Consider the following 16,640-nt stretch of genomic DNA (forward strand, 5'->3'; position numbering starts at 1 on the left):
ATCTAATCCATTGCAGAGATGTCAGGTATACATCCTTCCTCTGCTGTCTTACATTTTGTCTCTTCTGGTATTGCTGGGGTGGATCAGCACAACAGATGAATTATAGCCCAGATAGCTGACATATGTATTAAGAGAGAGGAGTCCACTGCAACCAGGTGTAGTAAAACAGTCAGAAGAGAACAAAGTAATGAGTGCCAGATATGCTCATGACAGAAAGGGGTTTCACTTTGGCAAAAAGGTCTTTAGAAATATTTTTCTGTTGTTCTTTGAAATATTTTCAAGGCATATTTGAAATTCTCAGCTTGACAAGAAAATTAATTCAAGCAAAAGGTTTTCGACTTAATCTTTGAACTCTCCGCTTTCTTTTTTAAGCCATTCTTACATTTATTCCCCTTCCCCAAGATATCCTATATAACACTACAAAGTTAAAAAAATGTTGTGTTCAATTAAAAAGGTCATTGGGACTATTATCACACAAGTCATTAGCATTATTATCACACAAGTAAATATCTTTATGAGGAAATAGATAAAGGAAGCAGGGAGGGAGGGAAGGAAGGAGAGAAGGAAGGAAGGAAGGAGGGAGGGAGAGAAGGAAGGAGAGAAGGAGGGAAGAAAAGAAGGAAGGAAGGAAGGAAGGAAGGAAGGAAGGAGGGAGGGAAGGAGGGAGGGAGGGAGGGAGGGAGGGAGGGAGGGAAGAAAGGAGAGAAGGAGGGAAGGAAGGAAGGAAGGAGGGAAGGAAGGAAGGAAGGGAGGGAGGGAGGGAAGGAGGGAGGGAGAAAAGAGAAAGAAAGAGAAAGAAAGAAAGAAAGAAAGAAAGAAAGAAAGAAAGAAAGAAAGAAAGAAAGAAAGAAAGAAAGAAAAGAAAGAAAGAAAGAAAGAAAGAAAGAAAGAAAGAAAGAAAGAAAGAAAGAAAGAAAGAAAGAAAGAAAGAAAGAAAGAAAGAAAGAAAGAAAGAAAAGAAGGAAAGAAGGAAAGAAAGAAAGAAAAATATTTTTAAAATTTAATCTGCATATAAATGCATATTTCTGTCTTTTAGCTGATACTTCCTGACATCATAAGAACCATTTCACAAAAATGAACATGTAGACATACTGGATGTTAATGAAAATTATATTTCATATCAAAATATGCAGTATCTACATGAATACTAAATTAAAGTAAAATGCAGTATACACAAACAAAAATAAAATCTGTTAATTTCTACCAGAAAATAAAACTACTGCAAAATACTATTGCATTTTATGTTTACAGGATAAAGCCTTTAAAAGAATAAAAACTCCAACCTTTTTCTCTTTCTTATTAAAATAGCATATTGTTCTTAATAGCAGGATTTGGCTGGGTGTTCTGGGTTACTGGTTCTAGTTGTCTATCAGCTCAAGCAGCAGAGGTAATAGAGATTCTTATTAAATGCCACTTAAAACCTTTGTTCTGAAACTCCTGCTGGAATTTTCTTCAGCATCTTCTTCCTTTAGTGTTTTGAAACTGTTCTTAACTATTTGGTTTAGAAATTTCGGTTTTGAAAGAGTTTGGTTTGGAAATTTTCCAATAATAACTATTATTTGGACTATTTCATAGTCTAAATATAATTTCTACCTTACATTTATCTGTGGTCAGTTTACATCTGTTTTCAAGTACATGCCATATATATAAGATATATATATGTCTTATACATATAAATGTCATATATCTGTGCAAGTGTACCTCATTTACTTTCTCTTAGCTGTGACTAGCAGTTTGGGAAAGCCCTATAACTGTCTTACAGTCATCTCTTATGCTTATCTGAAATATGGAAGGAGGAAAATATAATGTGATTTGTCAACATGTGTCTTGATCACGGTAGAATAGGGAACATTCCCCTTTTAACTGGTGGGGTATTTCTAATAGTACCAAGTAGCATATTTGTAACATAAAATTATAATAACAAAACCATGTTTTATCTTAGGAACATACATTAAGAGTCTTGGAACAAGTGTACTTTAAAGAAGAAATTACAGAACAGCAGCTCTGAAAATAATTGCTTTAGCTACTAATGCTACAAGTTGGTTTATATGAGGTGAGTCTACCTTTTTCGTGAGAAAAATACAACTTTACTAACTTTAATAAATGCTTAAAGAAATCATTTTGTTTTCCTCAAACATGGTGGCATCAGAGTATATACTGTTATTTCCTTTAAGAATTTCTGCAGTTTAATTAAAACAATATGAATTTATTCTGGAGACCATACAGTCCATAAAAAAATAATTTTTAATGTTATTATGTTTCCTTTGCTTAATGTTTCCCTTGTATTCCAAACTGAACCGTTTCACAACCTGAGATTCACAACTAAACCTTGATAAGCTGCTTGGCAGACTTTGAGATCACTTCAAGAGAACAAACAATTATACAATCTTCATTCTCAGTTTAGTCATTATGATATTTCACTGATATTTTATAGCTATCGCAAAAATACGCACACAAAAGCAGTAGAATCCAATACAGCAATTTGAAAGAATGAAGAGATATACTCATTAGAGAGAGAAAACAACATGTTGTAAGCAGTATATTTCCTTCATTTTCCAATTCCTCTTAAGAATAACTCAGTTCATATATTATAAAACATATGGAAAATGAATGCTACCAGGACTACTGAGACTATCTACTTTAGATATTTAGTTTGTGTACCTAACAGAAACTTGTTTTCCTATCTACTCAATGGAGAAAGAGAATCTATTAAAGGTGCAACCTGGAGAGTGAAAATTAAGCACTTCATATTAAGTGGTGATGAAATTGTCCATGTGTGCATGTGGAGCCTGTGAGCACTGAATCCTGGGAGAAGAGACCTCACCTCAGGATGCTAACAGCAGCACCTGCCCTTGCTACCTTGTGTACCTTGACTGCAGGGAGAGATCATCTGCCTGCAAAGCAGGTAATGAACAAAGACAAATTGCAGCACAACAGAATAAGTAAAACCAAGCTCATTGCCAATTTATCCAGTGATGCTAGACTATGAATTTTGATGGTTCCCACTACAAGGGTAGGAAAATGCAAAGGAAAGTTTTGCTGCGTAGCTACAGATAAGAACCACTACAGTTTCTAAGAGGAGCATCAGCACTTGTATATCAGAACACATAAACATGTTTTTCTCTTCTTGGTGGAAAATCCACAGCTTTCATTTTACCCCATGTGAGATTCTGCATTGTTATTTGTTTAAAATGAAATGTATTGAGATTTAAATGCAAAATTCAAGTGTTTTATAAATATAATTTATTTGCAAGATGTTGATACATCCAGCTTACTAGATGGATGGAAAAGTGATTTGCACACATGCAGCTCCCTCAAGAAATTTTGCTCTTTGCATTTAACTATTGCCCATTTCTCTTTTCCCCTTCCCTTATTCTAATGTGTTTCCTTAAGCCCTGTGTTGTTTTTTGTTTTGTTTATTTTGTGTTGTTTTATTTGTTTAAGAACACAGCAAAAGAAAATGTAAACAAGTTCCATTTTACAAATGTGAAAAGTGTTGCATCTGGAGTTTCGAGCCTGAACTTTTCCACGATCCTGACCTCCATCATGCCCACGTGCTGCACTCCCAGTTCATGGAATTTGGCATGGATCTCTTCTGGGCATCTCTCCCTTTCTTTTGTATCTAATTTTGTACACAGGCAAGTTTCAGCTGAGTGCAAAAAGTACATTTTCTTTAATTAGGTCTAGTATTTGTTCTTGGTACTCTGTTTGGCTGTCCATTAACACCTCTCTAATGGAGTTATTTTGAAATCCGTGGAAGTAAATTTTCATATTTTATTTCCATCATATTCACACCTATAGGATAAAATTCAACATCTTTTAGAGAGATTCTGAGGACCATATCATGAGCAAGCTGACCTTTTCTTTTTGTTAAAAAGACAGGGAAATACAGTGTTTCCCGATGAAAATATATCCTATATCATAGTTTTTTGTTTTTTCAAATTTTGTGGCCAAGGCATAATCACTAACCATATACTTCCTCATCCTACACTGCTGCCCAGAGGATGATTGAATAGGGACAGACAAAAAAAAAAAAAAAAAAAAAAAAAGTGGAAAAGGATTGGAAAAAGTGGCATTGCTTCTGAGAACACTGTTTGTTTCCTCTCCTTTCACACACAAAAAAAAAATTAAACAATTCTCTTTTGTGAGTATGATTCTTTAAAAGTCATTTCTCAGCAGTTACCAAGCAAGAGTCAAGTTAGCCAGCCTGTGTGAAGAAATCAGGCAACTGAACCAACCCAGGCACTGGAGTCAACTTTCAGTGCTCCATAGATATTCTGCTCAAAAACATTTCAAAATTCACACACAGATATGTAAGAGCAGATCTGTTTCACCCAGTAAAAAACAAATTAACATCTGTCTAGAAAATGTTGCTCTGTTGTACACTTTGTCCTTCTCTTCAACTCCCACTCCAGTTTTCATTCAATTTTAATTCTTGCTCAGTTCTGTTTTTTTCTGAAGAGTGAACAACTCAGGGATTGCAACTCTGAACTTCATGTTTCCTAGCTTGTGAAAAATAGATGTGTTCTAGCAGGTGTTCTTGCCAAGACAAATACAATGTGAAAATGTAGTGATTTTCATTATTAAGTCAGATACGGGATTTCAGAATCCCTGAATTCAGTAATAATATTATCTGCTATAAGAGATTAGGTAAACAAGTGCTAATTAAACTGCTGGACCACAGCCAAGCTATCACTGCTAAACAGTGTTACCTGAATAGATGCATTCAAACAAAGGCAAGAGATGCTGCTTTAAATACATCTGTTATTTCACTTCACTAAACCTTTTGGATAATGATACAGTCATGAAGCTTGCAAAGATAATGGATTTTTTATTTTATTTTTGGAAACAATTAATGAAAGAGTTGAATTTATTAAAAATAAAATAAAATAAAAACAATAGTCTCAATGACATAAAGACTGCAACACTGCAACACAACAAATGTGTGATTTCTATAAACTCTATAAGTTTTTGAAATACAGCCTGATTGTTTTGCCTCTTTCAGCTGTAGGAAAAGTTTATGCTTCACAGCCTGTACATAGATCAATGTAATACGACTAGCGTCATAGTTTTGGCTGAGATAGAGTTATTTTCTTCATAGAGGCTCACACAATGCTGTGTTTTGTATTTTTGATTAAAATAGTGGTGATAACAGACCAATGTTTTAGTTGTTGCAGAGCAGTGCTTGCACAGAGCCCAGAATTTTTCTGCTTCTTATGCTGCCCTGCCAGCAAGGACGCTGGGGGAGCACAAAAATCTGGGAGGGGACACAGACGGGACAGCTGACCCAAAGTGGCCAAAGGGATATCCCATACCATATGGTATCATGGTCAGCAAAAAAAATCTGGTGGAAATAAGGAGGAATGGGGAGGGGAATATATTCATAGTGATGACGTTTGTCTTCCCAAGATACTGTTGTGCGTGATGAGCCTTGCTTTTGTGGAAGTGGCTGAGCACCTGCCTGCTGATGGGAAACAGCAAATGAATTCCTTGTTTTGCTTTGCTTGCACACATGACTTTTGCTTTACCTAGTAAACTCCTTTATTTCAATCCATGAGTTCTTTCACTTTTACCTTTACAATTCTCTCCTCTATCCCACCTGAGGAGAGTGAGCAAAAGGCTATGTGGTACTTAGCTGCCTGCCAAGGTTAAATCACAACAATTAGTTAGGGAAATGGGTTGTTAACTACTAATTCTAGTATCCATAAATAAGAAAAAATATTATAGAGATTCAGTAAATTAGAAGAGAAACTGGAGACTGATGAAAGCAACAAATCACATACAACATATAAGCTACCTCATTGTATCTCACTGACTTACAATCTTACAAGGGTCATTAGGTCACGTGAATTCAGAATCCATAAAATTCCATTTCTCCAGTGAAGACAGTATAATCTGGAGGTTGGATGAGCCCTTTAGCTCCAAAGATATCTGTGAATAAAGTGGTACAGGCAGTTACCTGCTTCCCATTGTGAAAATCAGAAATGGGATTTGAGCACTAGGAAAATTTCCAGTCTTTTAAAGATCTATACAATTTTGAACTGAATCTTCACTTTGATATCTAGATCAGTTCATCATTTCTTACATGTTCAGTATAAGTATAATGCAGTGCTTGTATTGATGAAAAAAAGTAAAGATAAATTGATGAAAAAGATACTACTGTGTAACAAGTCAGTGTATAATGCCATTTTTCCATCTCCCAGGCATCAGATCAAGTACTGTCCAAATTGTCAGAGCATATTACGACAGTATTTATAAAAAACAGATGAATTAATGTTTAAAAGCCATAAGACTTGATCTATAAATGCAAAGAAGCAAATTTCTGAAATATCTATTTCTTGAAAAAGTTCTGATCTTCATTTCTTTCCAACACTTCCTAAAAAGGCATTTTAGATATCAAATCACGCACTATGCAACGTTGATAGTCATATATGAAAAAAGTCTACTCCCACTATAAATTTACTATGATGGTAGTTATTGTTCAGGAGACATATACAAATCCATAGTCTTCATTTCTATTTTCCTCTCCAAATGTTTTTTAATTCAATAGAATGTGTATTTTCCCTTATTGTGTTCTCTTCTGAGTTATTTATATACTTTATTAATACTTGCAGCATGCTTTTACCTCTTCTTTAAGAGCTTTTTGAGGCTGCCAGTAGGACGTGAACCTGACTAGGAAGAGGAAGAGGAAGAAGAGACGGATGCTTCAGTGATGGTCAGTCAGTGCTACATTATACTAACTTACATAGTCTTGGCAGGTCTTCTCTAGATATTAAAACTTTGCTCTCAAAATATTTACAAAAAAAAAAAAAAAGCTTATTTTAAATATTTTGAATAGCTAAAGTTACGAAGACCTTCCATTTGCTCAGGGTTATTCAGATGTCAAATATCTACAAAACCATCACCCAGCAGATTCTCTCAGCTTCTTTATCTTTCCTGGTTTTCCACCCTCCTTTTTTACCATTTCAAGCAAGTGAGAAGCTGGGAAGCAGATTTGATGCTGTTAAGCATAGGAACATGAAGAATATATTCACGAAACGTCTCCGCAATTTAAATTTGGTAGGGCATAAGGTGGTCTTCCTCTACTGTGTTTTTGGGTTGCTGAAACTCTTAGATCAATTCAGGATGCCTTCTCTTCTGTTGATGAGGAATCCATTCTTTGAAGCTCTTGCCAGAATTGGCATGACTTAGCCAGCATTATGCAGCAAAGAGCCAGCATTATGCAGCAGTATTTCAATGCCTTAAAAAATATCAATACTTTTTTAGTCAGAAAACACACAGAGGAATTACTCCCTACCTTAGAACCATTTTCTGTTGTGGCAATAAAACCTGTTATATCAGCATGAGTTGCCTATACTTTCATAATAGAGCTCTTCTTTCACCTCTAAGTTTAATGTAATGAAATATTCAGGAAAGTTTAGACTAGAGATTTACCCACATATTTATTGCAGTTATGATTAGGAAGAAAAGGAATTCTCTGAAAAAACTAATACACTTTAAAATTTCAAACACATTAAATTTGCAGGTGGATGTCAGAATTTTTTATCATTAAATTTTCTGCCATATATATTTATTGTGTTTATATAACTGTAAGTGTAAGTTCAAGTATAAATCTAAGTGCAAGTATATATATGTATGTCAGAGCTTAAAGAGAATCAAGAATATTTCTAATCTGGCAACAACAAACACTAAAGCTAGCAGAGTTTTTCTATTTTTTTTCTGTGTAATTTCAAAGGCCTCCTCTTTCCCTTGTTTTAAAAGGCACAAGAAAAAAATTGTGCCAGAAAAACAAAGAGAAAAACAAAACAAAACAAAACCAAGCAAACAACAAAAAACAGGTCTAAAATTCAGAAATTAAAATAATAATAAAATAGCGAAGATCGTGAAATAGGAAACAGAAGCTTTCCTTGCTTGCATATAGGCTTTTCACCTACTTGTATATAAGCTTTTTTATTTTTTTTATTTTTTTTTTCCCATGTTCTTTCACATACCTAGATTGGTTTTATGTCCTGGATTATGATTATATAAGTACCTGCTTTACAGACAACTACATTCTTTCAGTATTTTTCTTCCTCCTATTACATTTACACTGTTACTCACTTTCTTATGGTAGTTTTAATCATGAAAATTCCACAGGATTTTCATAAAGTCTAAGCAAACATGGTCAAAAAAAGAGGGGAAACAAACAAACAAACAAACCAAAAAACCTTACTGACTTTCAAATGCTTTATTCATCCAATTCATCCGGCATCTTTTGTCAGCTATATTACAGAAGTAGCAGTAGCACCACTATAGTTAGTGCTATACTGAGATGTGCACTTAAAGCAGGATTGAAATTCTCTCATTGCATCCTTTGGTGATTAAAATTAGATTCTTAATGATGTAGCAACTCTTCAAAAGATAAGTACATATTAATCAATTTACAGATGCAAATTTGAAAATAATTCCCCATTAAATATTTTTCCTAGGAGCCTTAATGTACACACATCACCTTAATACCACAAATGTATTCATTTTTCATGAGTATACCATAGTGTTTAAACCTCATTATTGACTTTGTTTCTCTAAGGCCACATGCTGAATCTTTCAGCTGTGCCTAGGCCGTGTTATTACCTCCTGACAATACCTCCTTAATTTGCACCAGGTCTTGGCCAGCCCTGACTGCAGTTTTTACTCTAGCCTTGTTCTAGGTTGGTTATGAAAAGCAGAAAATCATGTCAGACCTGAGAAGTCCTATATTAATTCCCTGAATATTCCCAAAACTTCTTTACTGTAAAACAGAATTCATGAAATTCCTTAAGTTAAGGAAAAGAGGGTCAAAATAGGCAGCTTTTAATAAAATTAATAAGATTTGTGTATTTTATTTTGCCTTCCCCAATTACCCATTCCTCTCTTGGATCAGGAGTGTTCTAAGGTAGCTACATGTCTGCACAGAACCCCAGCAAGTTTCTCTCTGGCCACTATGCATGCATACATAATAAAGTTTTCATAATAGCAATTTACTGTTTGGTTGTTAGCATGGCCTGCAACAAATTTATTCTAATTTTGCAATATCTTGTATACAAATTTTAAAGCCCCAAACCAAACAAAAACCAACCAACCAATAAAACAAACAAACAAAATACCACTGACTTTTACATTTTTATTTTGACATAAAATTAATTTTATTTATCTTAGATATTCTTACAGTGTGTCAGGGTCAAAATTACTAGCAGAATGCGCAATAGCCTAATCTAAATATTTGCAAGATAACAGGTATGCAGCATTTTTAAGAGAAAGACAGTGGTCTTTACTCAAAAGAATAATTTCAGGTTGTGAATTTCATGTACATTGTATAAGAACTCCAGTTACTTAACAGTCAAGATTTGGTTTCACTCTAAGGCAAAGCCATCAAAAAAAAAAAAAAAAAAAAGACTTCAGAAGCTAACTGGTAAGCACCTGACTATTGTCAGACAGAGCTTTGTTTTGCATGAAGAGTCAAAGATTAAGATGATTTGGTTTTCTCATGGTGATCTTATAATTGTCATCCCCTAGACAAATGGTTCTGACTCAAGAGCTTCTAAGGGAAAAATATACAAGCTTAAAGCATTTAATTTGATTTTTTTTTTTTTTTAATTTGTAACTAATTTTTGACCCGTAGAAGTAGTTGGACCATCCCTTTCTCTGACAGAAAGTTATTTGTGTACAAATGAGTTGGAAATCCTGTCATGCCACTGATTCCAAGGGGTTTTAACTTTAGCTCCTTGCTCTTAGTCCTGCCTAAGCTTTGCATTATCCCAAGGAAGCTACGAAGCCTAGTTTTAAACAACCTGACTTCAAGTCAAATAAGGATGTACTTGACTTGACCAGTACCCTGAAGGACACCAAACCAATTTTTGCTGTAGCTATTGCCAACAGTGATGCAAGTTAGCTCTCTGATGAGCCTCTTGTGAAACTTTCCAGTATCTCAATCCGTCTTCAAATATTCGAATACCAATTTTGCATACAGCGAAAAACTCAGCTCTGAAATATTAATTTTTGTTGTTGTTTATGCACTCAGTCACACACACTGCCAAAAAACAAATGGCTCTGCTGGAAATCATATAATGTTCCATAGAGATGGCAGGCTTTTTTATTATTTTATTTTATTTTATTTTGAGAGAAGTAATTGCAGAGGATGCTCTGCTTTGTAAAAATAGATATCTATTAAACAAATTAGTTTTACATTTAGATTTTATAGCCATTTCACAGTGAAGAATTTTCCCTCAAAATATATACATTCAAGAAATGTAACATATTATTAGTCACTTTTTCAAAATCACCAAACATGCAATATAAATTATCTAAAAGCCTCTATTTTGTATATATAGCCTCTATTTATTTAATAGTATTAATTTCTTCTTTTGAAATGTTTTATATGAAATGCATGACAGAAATGTCACCCTATTTTGGAGTTTATGATATAGACAAGGTCAGTGCATAATTCAGAGTATAAAATTTTGTTTTCTGATGGGGAAGAAAATCAAGTCTTAGTGCCACACTATGAAGTTAATTAGACCACTGGGAAAAGATATTTCAGGTAAGTAGCTTTGTAGATATTTCCTTGCTACTATGTATATATATTTCTCTCTCAATACAGCAGTTTGATTACATTTTCTCTGCAAAAGTCATTTAAATTATGCATAAAGCTTCTCACTAACTTCCTTTATACTAATATCAATACAGGATGCAAATCTTCATAAGATACTCTTGCTGGGAAATGCGTTTCTCAGACAGCTGTAAAAGGCTGAGTTTACAAGCAATTGTGATGGTCTGTTTGTTGTTTTCTAGATCTGTTCTCAGCACTAATTGCTTGAATCTTTCTTTGCTTTTAATATGTCGGAAAAGATAACTGATATAGCATGCTGCCATGATGTGCATTGCACTGATTCTAAGGAGATACAAAACAGTTACAACTAGACCAATCAAGTCTGGAGCCAATGCTACTCATTTATTACTTCCAATAATAATAAAGTTCGACTTTAGACAGAAATTGATTATTGATCACTTTTTTTTTTTTTTTTTTTTTTTCTGGTGAAGTTGAAAATGAAGAAAGAATAAATTCAATCTGAGAAGAGAGATCACTGAACCCTTACCAGGTATGATTTATCCATTCTTGACTCTCAGTGACTAGGATTAACAATTACTGTAATGATATCATCAAATGACCCTGATGCATGTTTGTGCTGGGCCTGGTTGGGATGGAGTCAAGCTTCCCTGCAGCAGCCCATACAGTACTGTGCTCTGCACGTGTGGCTAGAACAGCACTGGTATCACTCCAGTGTTGTGTCTATTGCTGTATAATACTGGCACCGCATCAGGACTCCCTCCAGCCCCCAAGAGCCAGCAGGCTAGGGGTGGGAAAGAGATGGTGAGGGGACATCACCAGGGCAGCTGACCTAAACCAACCAAACGGATATTCTATGCCATATGATGTCACACTCGGTAATAAAAGGTGGGAAAGGGGAAGGAAAGGGAGGGGCTCTCGTTGTGGAAGCATCTGTCCTCTCGAGCAACTGCTACGAGTATTGAGGCCCTGCTTCCCAGGACGTGGCCAAACATCACTTGTTGATGGGAAGTACAGAGTAACTGCTTTTCTCTCTCTGTGCTCCCACGCAGCCTTTTTTTTTTTTTTTCTTTTCTTTTTTCCCTCTTCCTTTTCCCTTTAATTAAATCATCCTTATCTCAAACCTTCAGCCCTTTGTGTCGTATTTTCTCCCCCTTCCCCTCTTCCCCTTTGAGGAAGGGGAGTGAGAGAGCAGTTGTGGTGGAGCTTGCCCATCTGAATAAAACCACTGCAATGTTCAATATCAGAAATGCTCATTTGGGCTGAGGACACATTAGGAAAGCTTCATAGTTCCCTTAGCTGTACCTATTGATCTGACATTAACCTTGGCTGGCTTGCTTAACTTGTCAGCCTCCAGACATAAATAAATTCCTGAAGAATGAAGAGAAACATAAACTTTATGTTTTCAACAGTGAAGCAGAAGACAGAAATGAGGATAAGAGACCTTAGACATCCTGTTAGGGAATAAGATAGCTCAAAGAATTTTTTCAAATGGACTGAAATAGGTCTTACAGCTTTTGCCAATATACAGCTTCAAGCAAAGTCAAAATAATGTTTTCATTATCCTTTAAGAAAGTATGCAGCAATCTGTACAGAAACAAGTACATGTTCTGTATGCATCATTTCAGGTGATAATTGTTTTAACTATAATTTTCAATTACAATATTGATATAATATTATAACATACAATCTGGAATAAAATGAATGACTGCAGGAGTGAATTGTAAGTTGCATTAAAAAGTATGATCAGCTGACAAAGCTTTCTCTCATTGAAATGTGACTCCTTGAAAATATAAATTAAAGGATAGTCTGTGTAACAGAACTTACCACTTGTGCATGGGTATTTATTTAATAGAAAAATTTGTGGCTATGAAAGTTCTTATGTGAACATTCATTTTTAAGAAAATGTAATTATGCATCTTCACAGCCATACAAATTAAAGAGGAAACAAAATAAAGCAAAACAAAACATTGTAATAATGGATAAAAATTTAATTTACATTCCATTTTCTACACACATGGGAAAGCCACAAATCATTTTAAATAGGACAGTCCTTTTTATATGCATGTACATATAAGAGTAGTCTTAACACCTTTACATTTTGTTTTGTTTTGTTTTCTTCCCCTTTTCACTTAAATTACACCATTCAGTGTTGAGGCTGAATTATTAGGCAGTGAAGGTCCAGCTGTATTGCTTGAATTGTCATATATGAAGCCCACAGATGGGCTTCAAACATGGCTGGTGTCCTGGTTTTTGGCTGGTATTTTCTTCACTGTATCTCATATGCTATGTTTTAGTTTTGTGATGAAAACGGTGTTGATAACACAATAATGTTTTAATTGTTTTTAAGCAGTCCTTTCACAAAGTCAAGGACTCTTCTGGTCCTTGTGTTGCCCTGTCAGCGAGGAGGCTAGGGTGCACAAGAATCTGGGAGTGAACACAGCCAGGACAACTGACCCAAACTGGCCAGAGGGGTATCCTGTACTGTATGATGTCATGATGAACAATAAAAGCTGGGGAAAAGAAGGAGGAAGGGAGAGGGGAATGCATTCATAGTGATGACATTTGTCTTCCCAAGAAACTGTTACTCATGGTAAGCCCTGCTTTCATGGAAGTGGCTGAGCACCTGCCTGCTGATGGGAAAAAGTGAATGAATTCCTTGTTTTGCTTTGCTTGTGCGTGCAACTTTTGCTTTATCTATTAAATGTCTTTATCTCGACTCCCAAGTTTTCTCAGTGCTACAGTTCTCATTCTCTTTCCCATTCCTCTGTGGGGGAATGAGCAAACATCTGTGTGGTGTTGAGCTGCCAACCAGGGTTAAACCACCACAGCTAGAAAAATAATGATTTTCATGTACCTTTGAACCTCTCATCTGTGTTATAATAAATAATATATCTGCCCCTTTTTTATTCTGGTAATACCAATCTGTCTGCATCTGTTACAAAGGTTTCTATCACCAATCTATTTTGCTTTTTCCCTTGCAAATGTTGATTTTTTCCCAAGCCAATTCACAGTATTGCAAGATCTAGGTCAGGTATCCCTCAGTCCTAAGCCTGAAGAAAAGCAGAGGATCTCTTGATCCTGCTGAATCAGAAAAGGTTTCTTCATGGAAGAAAGTAACTGAAAGCTTTATAATAACATTCACAGCAGGAGGTAAACACAAAGCCAAGAGATCAGTTAATGGTAGGTACACTAGTTTGCTGATTTTGATTACATAAAGTTACTTGCATATAAAAAAAGAAAAAAAGAAAAAAAAGAAAATCAAAGGTGAAACAAAACCTTTCAAGACTATTGGAGAATGTATTTGTGGAATGAATTCTGTGATTACAAAACTACTTCTGTATAAGGAAAATTCTCCATTAATCCCTTGCTGTTAGACTATATAAATAATCGTGCAACATCAAGCACCTCAAAATTCAGTTAGAGACAAAAATGTTAACATTGGAAGTTAGGTGGTAAGCAAAATGAATATCAAAGGTATTTTTGGCCTTATTATCTTAAGGGCGATGTTTAGTAGAGTCCAACTACTACAAGTTTACACTGCATTCTCTAACAAATTCTGCCCCTCATCATTTTTTTTTTAAATTTTATTTTTTTTTTTTAAATGTTGACAATCCTTTTCTCATAGCTTTGTTTTATTTTGTTCCATGTGATTTGAAAGCTATCTAAGCCTGTGACCTGCAACAGTGCCTTTATGAGCAAGTGCACTGTGCTGACCATGGCCAGATTCTGGGCTTTATCAGACATTGCAGTAATACTATGGTCATGACTTATCATACTTCTTTCATCTTTGAACAGTGTTACAAGATCACTTAAAAAATTCTATTTACTTTTGACTCACTATTTTTTTATTATTTCAAATAATATGGGAAGACACCTGTAACTTGATAACAGCCTCCTGAGGCTTTAAAAAAAAAAAAAAAAAAAAAAAGAAGACCCGAAAACAGAAATGAAATGCTGTTTATTGATGAGAACACAAGTAACAAATTATCAGGAATAAAGCTTTCCTATTAAATCCCCTTCCATAAGACCTGAATTTATTTGTTTATTTGTTTGTTTGTTTATTTAGTGTAAATAGATGAAAACTATTACTCTAGTAAGGATGGAATGAATATAAAATGGTGTTTCTGTGAAAAGAAAGCCCAGCTATAAAGAATAATACTGAAAGAAAAGTTGTGTAACATGGATTTTTTGAAGCAAAATATGTTTTATTATCTTACTCCTTAATTTCCTGTAATGTACAAAATCAGTCTACAGGCTTCAACAAACTCAGTAGGGCTGGTAAATTTGACCTAGAACTAGTTTCCAACTTTATTTTAAAGTTGGATAAGAGACTCCTTATTACTCCCTTCTTACTCACAGAGATGATCTATTTCTGAATGCAAAGCTTTCAGAAATCTGTGTTCTAAAAAACATGCATTCATCCACTCAAACTGTGCCATGTAAGCCCATAAGAGCAGTAATAACAATAAATCAAGATACCCACACTCATTACTATTTCAGCTTCTCTCTGCATTTGCCTCACAGAATGGGGAAAAACCTGCATCAGTTATTACCTATTACTGTGATCATTTGACATAATGCAAATGCAAAAGGCAATGATTCCTCAGACATAAGAACTGATATTTGAAATTTTCTGAGTAGATGCAACTGCTTGAAAATATATTTATTTTTAAAAGCATCTCTTATCCCTTTTGGAAGGAAAAACAGCCTAAAAATGGTATGGATTATTCCATTCAGATATCAGCCTTCACAAGTTTTTATTACAAAGGTCTCCATTAAGTTCTCTTTGCAAACCTGTTTGGTTTCTTACACTAATGTAGTAACTCATGATAGAATCACAATAAAATCACTATTTGTTGAGCTTTTGCTTCTCTTGTTAGCTTTTATGCCCTGATCAGACTCTAACTGTATTTGTTAGCATTTCTGGTGCTTCAGTTCTGATACAGCTATTTTCTTGTTCTATCACAATAATAGAGGGCTATGTCCTTCTGCGCTATGTGCCAGTTGTGAGTGAAATGACACGTGAAGAGATCTGATTATAACAGAGCTTTTAATTACTGTTTTAACAACTGTTTGTTGAGTCCTCAGGTGGAAGAAATTATGAATGGAAAAGTGTTAACATTATACTAGTTTATTCCCACATAAATGTGCTAGGTCTGGCTGGGATGGAGATAAATTTCCCTGCAGCAGCCCATACAGTACTGTGCTCTGCACATGTAGCTAGAACAGTACTGGTATCACACCAGTGTTTTATCTATTGCTTCACAATACTGACACAGCATCAGGACTCCCTCCAACCCCCCCAGAGCCGGCAGGCTGGGGAAACAAGAGATGGCGAGGGGACATCACCAGGGCAGCTGACCTAAACCAACCAAAGGAATATTCCATACCATATGGTGTCACTCAGCAATCAAAGGTGTGAAATGGGAAGGGGATGGGGCCTTGCTTCCTGGGACATGGCCGAACATTTCTTGTTGATGGGAAGTAGAAAGTAATTTCTCTTTTCTCACTCTGTGCTTCCACATGGTCTTTGCTTGCTATTTTTTCCTTCCCTCTTCCTTTTTTCTTTAATTAAATTATCCTTATCTCAACCCATACGTGTTTTTTTGTTGTTGTTGTTATTGTTGTTGTTGCTGCTTGTTTGTTTGTTTGTTTGTTTTTACTTTCCAGCACACTTTTCTTGTTCCCCTCTTCTTCTAAGAAGGGAAAGTGAGAGAGCAGTTGTGGTGAAGTTCAGCTGCCCACCCGAGTAAAACCACCACAATAAGATATGAGGATAATTCTGAACCACTTAGAAAAATCAGGTTATCACAAGAAAGGAACATACAGGTTCAGCATCGCTTTACTTCACAAGTAGATTTTGCTTCTATTAAAAATTCCATTAAAAAGAGCATCAGTGTTGTAAAAAATTCTGCTTCTCACAGTATATATTTCTGTAATCTCTGACCTCTTCATACTTTCAGCCCCAAATAGTACTTCTTCCTTCAGCAGCAATTCTATACTTTCTTTCACCAAATACTGCTGTGATATACCTTCCTGTCAGCTCCTGGCA

The 16,640-nt window shown here is 35.2% G+C and overlaps 1 protein-coding gene and 1 long non-coding RNA gene across 4 annotated transcripts in view; one reads left to right on the forward strand and one right to left on the reverse strand.

The window, feature by feature from the left end:
• Positions 1 to 16,640, reverse strand: part of IL1RAPL1 (interleukin 1 receptor accessory protein like 1) — a 774,514-nt gene that overhangs the window by 366,077 nt on the left and 391,797 nt on the right. The gene's annotated exons all lie outside the window — the stretch shown is intronic.
• On the forward strand, positions 1,355 to 14,660 carry LOC308187892. The gene is made up of 4 exons (XR_013944988.1): positions 1,355 to 2,053; positions 3,445 to 3,638; positions 6,615 to 6,715; positions 11,059 to 14,660. It is a non-coding gene; the product is annotated as an uncharacterized lncRNA (long non-coding RNA).

The sequence above is a fragment of the Anser brachyrhynchus genome (genome assembly GCF_964034855.1).
Source record: "Anser brachyrhynchus genome assembly, chromosome: 1".
In the NCBI taxonomy this organism is placed as follows: domain Eukaryota; kingdom Metazoa; phylum Chordata; class Aves; order Anseriformes; family Anatidae; genus Anser; species Anser brachyrhynchus.